Below are 9189 nucleotides of genomic sequence, written 5' to 3'. Positions count from 1 at the left end.
CCCAGGAGGCGGAGCTTGCAGTGAGCCAAGATGGTGCCACTGCACTGCAGCCTGGCTGACAGAGTGAGACTCTGTCTCAAAAAAACAAAAAAAAGTTGAATGACCACCATATTAGATTTTGGACATGCATAGGGCCTGTAGCCTCTGTTTTGACCAATTTCTCTCATTTGGAATGCATGTATTTACCCAGTGTCTCTACCCCCATTGTATCTAGAAAGTTACTAACTTGGTTTTCATTTTACAGGCTCATAGATGGAGTGGATTTACTTTGTCTCAGATGAGAGTTTGGACTTGGACTTTTGTGCTAATATGTTGGAATGAGCAAATACATTGGGGACTGTTGGAAAGGCATGATTATGTTTTGAAATATGAGAACATGAGATTTGGGAGGGTCCAGCAGCAGAATGATATGGTTAGGCTTTGTGTCCCCTTCCAAATCTTATCTTGAATTGTAGTTCCATAATCCCCATGTGTCCTGGGAGGGACGTGGTGGAAGGTAGTTGAGTCTTGGGGGAGGTTACTCCCATGCTGTTCTTGTGACAGTGACTGAGTTCTCGTGCAATCTGATGGTTTTATAAAGGCCTTTTCCCCTTTGCTCAACACTGCTCTCTGCCCTGTGAGGAAGGCCATGTTTGCTTCCCCTTTCATCATAATTGTAAGTTTCCTGAGGCCTCCCCAGCCATGCAGAACTGTGAATCAATTAAACCTTTTTCCTTTATAAATTACCTAGTTTTGGGTATATCTTCATAGCAGCATGAGAATGAACTGATACAGGCCCCAATACAATACTAACTGGAGACTTTGCATCCACACTTTCAGCATTGGATAGATCTTCCAGACAGAAAATCAACAAAGAAACATTGAACTTAAACTCCAAGTAAACAATCAAACAATGCAACTAAAAAAGATAGAAAAGCAGTAGCAAATCAAACCTGAAATTAGTAGAAGAAAAGAAATAATAAAGATTAGAGAAGAAATAAATCAAATTTAAACAAAGAAAACAGGAAAAAAAAATGAAACAAAAAGTTAGTTCTTTGAAAACTTAAAATTGACAAACCTTTAGTCAGTCTAACTAAGAAGAGGGAAGATCCAAATAATTAAAAGGAGAAATGGAAAAGAAAACTTTACAATTAATACTAAAGATATTTAAAAGGTCATTGGAGGCTACTATGAGCAACTATATGCCAATAAATTGGAAAACCTAGAAGAAATGGACAAATTCCCAGACATATACAACCTATCAAGATTGAACAATGAAGAAGTCCAAAATCTGAAAAGACCAATAACAAGTAACAAGATCAAAGCTGTACTAAAAAGTTTCCTGCTAAAGGAAAGCCTAGGACCAGATGGCTTCACTGCTAAATTATACCAAACATTTTAAGAACTAATACTAGCCCTACTCAAACTATTCTGAAAAATAGAAGCAGAAGGAATACTTTCAAGCTCATTCAACAAGGGTGGTATTATCCTAATACCAAAAATGAGACAAAGACACATCAAAAAAAGAAAACCATGTGCCAATATCTCTGATAAATATTAATACAAAATACTAGTAAACTGAATTTAACAACATATTAGAAAATCATTCATCACAACTAAGTAGAATTTATCCCTGGAATGCAAGGATGATTCAACATATGCAAATCAATCAATGTGATACCTCATATCAACAGAATGAAGGATAAAAACCATATGATCATTCTAATTGACACTGAAAAAGCAGTTGATAAAATCCAACATCCCTTCATGATAAAAACTCTCAAAGAAAATGTGGTACATATACACCGTGGAATATTATGCAGCCACAGAAAGGAATGAGGTAATATCCTTTGAAGGAACATGGATGGAGCTCAAAGTCATTATCTTCAGCAAACTAATGCAAGAACAGAAAACTGAACATCACATGTTCTCACTTAGAAGTGGGAATTGAACAATGAGAACACATGGACACAGGGGGGGAACAACACACATTGGAGTCTGTTCGGAGGGGCTAGGGGGAGGGGGAAGGACAGCATCAGGAAAAATAGCTAATGCATGTGGGGCTTAATACCTAGGTAATTGAGTTGATAGGTGCTGCAAACCACCATGGCACATGTTCACCTGGGTAACAAAACTGCACATCCTGCACATGTATCCTGGAACTTAAAATAAAATATTTTAAAAAGGAAGGAACATGACTCAACATAATAAGAGCTATGTATGACAGACTCACAGCCAGTATCACACTGAATGGGGAACAACTAAAAGTCTTTCCTTTAAGATGTGGAACATGACAAGGATTCCACTTTTACCACTATTATTCAACATAGTACAGGAAGTCCTAGCTAGAGAAATCAGAGAATGGAAAGATATAAAGGCCATCCAAATTGGAATGGAAGAAGTCAAATTATCATTATTTGCAGATGATATAATCTTGTCTTTGGAGAAACCTAAAGACTTCACACACACAAACAAAACTGTGAGAACTGATAATCCATATTCAGTAAAGTTGCGGGATACAAAATCAACATGCAAAAATCAGTAGCATTTCTATATGACAAGAGTGAATAATGTGAAAAAAATAAAAAAGTAATCCCATTTACAATTGCCACACACGAAATTGAACACCTAAGAATTAGCTTAACCAAATAAGTGAAAGGTCTCTGTAAGGAAAACTGTAAAACACTGATGAAAGAAATTGAAGAGGACAACAACAACAACAAAAAAAAAAAAAAAAAAAAAAGGAAAAGAAAAAATATTCCATGTTCATGGATTGGAAGAATCAATATTGGTAAAATGTCTGTACTACCCAAAGCAATCTACAGATCCAGTGTGATCCCTATTAAAATACCAATGACATTGTTCACAGAAATAGAAAAAAAAAAATCCTAAAACTTATGTGGAACCACAAATGACCCAGAATAACCAAAGTTACTCTAAACAAAAAGAACAAAACTGGAGAAATCACATTACTTAAAATTACGCTACAGAGCTATAGTAACCAAAACAGCATGGCACAGGCATAAAACCAGACATATAGACCAACAGACCAGAATAGAGAATACCAAATCCACACATTTATGGCGAACTTATTTTTGACAAAGGTGCCACAAACATATGGTGGGGAAAAGACAGTCTTCAATAAATGGTGCCAGGAAAATAGGATATCCAAATGCAGAAGAAAACTGGACCACTATCTCTAGGCATATACAAATATCAGATCAAAATGGATTAAGGACTTAAATCTGTAACCTCAAACCATGAAACAACTACAAGAAAATTTGGGGGAGAATCTCCAGGACATTGGTCTAGGCAAAAATTTCTTGAGCAATACCCCACAAGCACAGGCAATCAAAACAAACATGGGCAAATGTGATCACATCAAATTAAAAGTTTCTGCAAAGCAAAGGATACAATTAACAAAGTGAAGAGACAACTCACAGAATGGGAGAAAAATATCTGCAAACTACCCATCTGACAGGAGATTAATAACCAGAATAAATAAGGAACTCAAACAACTTTACAGAGAAAAAGCTAAAAATCCAATTAAAAGATGGGCAAAAGATTTGAACAGACATTTCATAAAAGAAGACATACAGATGGTAAACAGAGACATGAACAGGTACTGAATATCACTGGTCATCAGAGAGATGCAAATAAAAACTACAATGAAATATCATCTCAACTCAGTTAAAATGGTTTATATCCAAATACAGGCAATAACAAATGCTGATGAGGATATGGAGAAAAGGGAACACTTGTGCACTGTTGGCAAGAATATAAATTAGCCAAACCACTGAGGAGAACAGTTTGGAGGTTCTTCAAAAAACTAAAAATTGAGCTACCGTATGATCTAGCAATCCCACTGCTGGGTTTATACCCAAAGGAAAGGAAATCAGTATATTGAAGAGATATCTGTGCTCTTATGTTTGTTACAATACTGTTTACAATAGCTAAGATTTGGAAGCAACCTAACTGCCCAATCACAGATGAATGGATAAAGAAAATGTGGTACATATACACAAAAGAGTACTATTCAGCCATAAGAAAGATGAGAATCAGTAATTTGGAACAATATGGATGGAATTGGAGATCATTATGCTATGTGAAATAAGCCAGACACAGAAATACAAACATCACATGTTCTCACTTATTTGTGGGATCAAAAAATCAAAACAATTTAATAGATGGAAATAAAGAGTAGAAAGATAGTTACCAGAGGATGAGAAGGGTAGTGGGAGGCTCGGGGAGAGGCTGGGATGGTTAAAGAGTACAAAAAAAAATTAGAAAGAATGAATAATACCTATTATTTGATAGCACAACAGGATAACTAAAGTCAATAATAATCGTACCTTTAAAAATAACTAAAAGAATGTAATTGGATTATTTGTAACACAAAAAGGATAAATACTTGAGGAGATGAATACCCCATTCTCAATAGATGCACTTTTATGTGAGTAAGAGCACTGTTCACAATAGCAAAGACATGAAATCAACCTGGGTGTCCATTAATGGTAGAGTGGATAAAGAAGATGTGGAACATACACACGATGGAATGCTATACAGCCATAAAAAGAAATAAAATCATGTCCTTGCAGCAACGTGGATACAACTGGAGGCCATAATCCTAAACTAATTCATGTAGGAACAGAAAACCACATATCACATGTTATCTCTTATAAGTGGGAGCTAAACAATGGGTACTAATGGCAATAAAGATGGCAACAATAGACACTGGGGAATACTACTTGGGGAAGGGGTATAAATGTTGAAAAACTAACTGTTGAGTATTATGCTCAGTACCTGGTAATGGGATCAATCGTGCCCCAAACTTCAGCACCAAGCAATGCACCTAGGTAATAAGACTGCACATGTAACTCATGAATCTATAATAAAATTTGAAATTATAAAGAAAATGAATTGAATTAAAATTAAAAAGTTATTTAAAAAAATGAAATTGTGGCTCATTGTTTATTTTGCTTTTCCGTATTTATGAATGAGTATTTTAAAGTTTATGGGTGTTTTCCCATTGTTTATAAGTCATTTAAGTTTTTATATAAATTTTCAGTATTCTCTGCCCATTTGTCTGTTGGATTACTAGTCATTTCTCACTGATTTGTAGTCATATTTAAAATGATTAGCTCTTTTTCTGCCAGATGTGTTGTAGTATTTTCCCACTTTTGCATATCTTTTCACTCTGTTTTTAATTTTACTGCAGTAGAGTTATTTAACATTTCTTTCTATAGTTTTTAGGATTTTGTCACTTTAAGAAAGGTATTTCTCATGCCAAAACTGGAAAAATATTTAACAATCTTTTCTTCCAATAGTCTATTTCACATGTAATTTATTTTTGTTGTAAAGAGTGAAGAAGCAAGCCCAATAACACTTTCTTTCTTTCTTGTTCTTTTTTGTTTTTGTGATAGAGTCTTGCTCTGTCGCCCAGGCTGTAGTGCAATGATTTGATCTTGGCTCACTGCAACCTCCGCCTTCTGGGTTCAAGCGATTCTCCTGCCTCAGCCTCCCAAGTAGCTGGGACTACAGATGTAAGTCATCATGCCTGGCTAATTTTTGTATTTTTTAAAATAGAGATGGCGTTTCACCATGTTGGCCAGGCTGATTTCAAAGTCCTGACCTCAGGTGATCCACTCAAAGTCCTGGGATTACAGGCATGAGTCACTGCGTCCAGCAAACATTTTCTTATTTATTGAGTATTCCATCTATTCATCATGTAAATTGAACATGATATTTGTCACATGCTAAATTATTATATGATTCTATTTCTTTCATATACTCTTCTATTTGTTAATAATTCTACTTTCTTGGGTGTTCTTCCCTTTGCTGAGTTTAATGACTCATTATACTAACAGACTAAAATATTTGGCAATTCTTCATTGTATGCTTTATTTTTGAGATTCTCTCCACCCTGTCTATGGATATGCTTGGGAACTGCTGCCAGCATTTGTTGTGGGAGGAGTAACTCCTATAACATTTCTGCTTGGTTGTGCCAGTTCCTTGTCCCTGAGGGAAATCCCTCAACCAGTAGGAGACTGCAGTCATTGGCCAAATTCGCATGACTCTCCTCATAAGCAACTCAGGAGGTATTTTATACAGTTCTCTTGAAAAGTCAGTGAAATAAACTCCCCATTGCCTACAATGATGACCTGAACAATGTACCCTTTGGTCAAGTTTTCATCCTTCCTTAGTTCATTCTCCCTTCACTCCCACTCCTGATTCTGGGGATTACCTTCCAAATAAATTACCTGCTTGTAACTCCTTGTCTCAGGCTCTGCTATAGGGGAACTCAAAATCAGACAGTACTGTTTAAAATTGCAAGTATCATAGAGTTAACATTGCGGAAAGCAACATTAATAAATAGTCCCAATCTATACTTTGTGGAAAATATTCTACTTTTTTTTTTTTTAACAGCAGCTCTTTTATTTTTCCTTACACAATGATGTGTTGCTGGGGTCTAATGTTCTCATATAACAGTAGAAAACCAAAATTCTTTGTCATCTCTTTAAAGAATCTACAATTGCATACAAAAAAAACCTTATGTAAATTAAAGGATGAATACATTTACAGGTATAATGCAAACTGCTTCCAACTCAAGGCAAGAAACAGCACATAGTGTTCTGGCAGGAAAATATCAGCTAAGAAAGGAAACTGGGCTCTATGGCTTGGACTTTTCCAACCCTGACACACCGGCAGGACAGACACCACTGGCTCAGGAGCCCTTGCCAGTCTCTAGAGGAATCCCAGAACACTCAGCCCTGACACAATATCCTGCACAGATCAGAGCCTGCTGGTCACGCAGACACTCACCAAGCCACAGACTTGTCTTCCACAAACACGTTCTTACCTCAGCCACGAAGTGACCAAGCCACATATACTAAGGGTTGAAATGAAAGATATGTATGGTGTATTAAATACCAAGGGGAATAGTAAATTTGAATACAAGGTCAAAATCAGCAACAAGTTCTACAATCCAGTGCTAATAACAAATATGAGCTTCAAGGACAAATTTCTTTCAGAAGGCTTATTCCAGTTTTGTGAGGCTAGCATGAGGTGTATGCATTTGCCAGGGGCAAATTTATGCTTTTGAATTAACCCATGCGGCAAATGCTATGAATCTGCTCGCTATCCATTTAGAAGCATTTGTGGCGGACAAGAGGGCCGTGGGGGTACTGACTCGTCATACTCCTGCTTGCTAATCCAAGTCTGCTGGAAGGTGGAAAGTGAGGCCGGGATGGCGCGGCAGATTCACGCCGAGTACTTGCACTCTGGGGGTGCCATGATCTTGATCTTCATGGTGCTGGGTGCCAGGATGACGATCTCCTTCTGCATACTGTGGGCGATACCTACGTACATTGTGGTGCCGCCGGACAGCACCGTGTTGGTGTACAGGTCTTTGCGGATGTCCATGTCACACTTCATGACGGAATTGAGTGTGGTCTCCTGGATGCGGCAAGAATCCATGCCGAGGAAGGAAGGTTGGACAGTGCCTCCAGACACTGGAACCGCTCGTTGCCAATGGTGATGACCTGGCCATTAGGCAGCTTGTTGCTCTTCTCCAGGGAGGAGGAGGATGCGGCGGGACCATGTCCTGCTCCAACTCCAGGGTGAGGTAGCACAGCTTCTCCTTGGCCTGATCTCCCCCTGGGCGGTGGTGGTGAAGCTGTAGCCACGCTTGGTGAGGATCTTCACGTGGGAGTGGGTCAGGTCCCGGCCAGCTAGGTCCAGAGGCAGGATGGTGTGGGAGGACAGCATAACTCTTATAAATGGGCACCATATGGGTGACCCCATCTCCAGAGTTCATTACAATGCCAGTGGTGTGCCCAGAGGTATAGGAGGTCAGCGCTGGCTTGGATGGCCACGTACATGACCGGGGTGTTGAAGGTCTCAAACATGATCTGAGTCATCTTCTCTGTTGGCCTTGAGGCTCAGAGGGGCCTCAGTCAACACCACCGTGTGCTCCTCCGGGGCCATGCACAGCTCCTTGTAGAAGGTGTGGTGCCAGACCTTCTCCATGTCGTCCCAGTTAGTGATGATGCCATGCTCCATGGGGTACTTCAGGGTCAGGATGCCACGCTTTCTCTAGGCTTTGTCACCCACGTAGGAGTCCTTCTGGCCCATGCCCACCATCACTCACTGGTGCTGGGGGCACCAGACGATGGAGGGGAACACAGCTCTCCCAGCAAAGCCAGCTTTGCACATGCCAGAGCCATTGTCAAGGAGGAGTGCAGGGATCTCTTCCTCCATTGCAACTGGCAGCGACTGCAGCACAGCTGGGCTCGGAGCGGCAGGGGGACGTGGTGCGTGGGGTGGCGGCAGCCAGTCATATTCTACTTTTATCAACAGAAACAATATAAGATCCTGCTTCTGCTTGGTTGTGCCAGTACCTTGTTGTCTAGTATGGATGGTCTCCATCTTCTATGGGTATCCTCAGACATGTTGACATTGCTCGAATTCTCTGGATCTAGTGCCCTACTAATTGCTCTAGAACCCTTGTATCCACCATAACATTAGATATAAGTTAAAGATAGGGGAGGGGAGGGACAAGGGCCAGACTTCTTAGCTGCTCCTCTGGTTTACCAAAACCATGGTGCAGAGAATTGCCGCCGTTTCCCTTCCTGCTCTTTGTCCCTGCCACCTCTGGGCTTAGAGTTTCTATGGAAGCCCCGTGACCTTTAGCATATGCTATTGGCTGTGGTGCCGTCACACGTGTCTGTCTCTGCTGGTCAAAGATTCCTCCAAAATTTGATCCATCAATGGAATTCTCTTTTTTAAAAAATTTAGATTCAATGAGGGGTACATGTACATGTTTGTTACAAGGGTACATGTGGTAATTGAGCTTCTCGTGTACCCACTATGCAAATATTGAACATTTTATTCAATAGGTAATCTTTCAATCCTCACCCTCCTCCCTCTCTCCACTTTTTGGTGTCCCTAGTGTCTATTATTTTCATTTTTATGTCCATGTATACTCATTGTTTAGCTCCCACATATAAATGAGAACATGCAATATTTGATTTTCTGCTTCTGAATTAGTTCACTTAGGATGATGGCCACCAGCTCCATCTATGTTGCTGCAAAACACTGATTTCATTCTTTTTATGGCTGCATAAACAAAGGATCTCTTTTCAGTCATTCCTAAATTTGTATCGAAATGGCAAGCAGGCATGGGCAGTCGATGTGCTGTTTTGACTCAAA

The 9189-nt window shown here is 39.5% G+C and overlaps 1 pseudogene; it reads right to left on the bottom strand.

Moving 5' to 3' along the window:
* Nucleotides 1-7116: 7116 nt before the first annotated feature.
* Nucleotides 7117-8238, bottom strand: LOC104670759 (annotated as a pseudogene).
* Between the last annotated feature and the right edge of the window lie 951 nt (nt 8239-9189).

This window comes from Rhinopithecus roxellana, chromosome 3 (genome assembly GCF_007565055.1).
Source record: "Rhinopithecus roxellana isolate Shanxi Qingling chromosome 3, ASM756505v1, whole genome shotgun sequence".
In the NCBI taxonomy this organism is placed as follows: domain Eukaryota; kingdom Metazoa; phylum Chordata; class Mammalia; order Primates; family Cercopithecidae; genus Rhinopithecus; species Rhinopithecus roxellana.
This window is presented reverse-complemented; position numbering and strand designations above follow the sequence as displayed.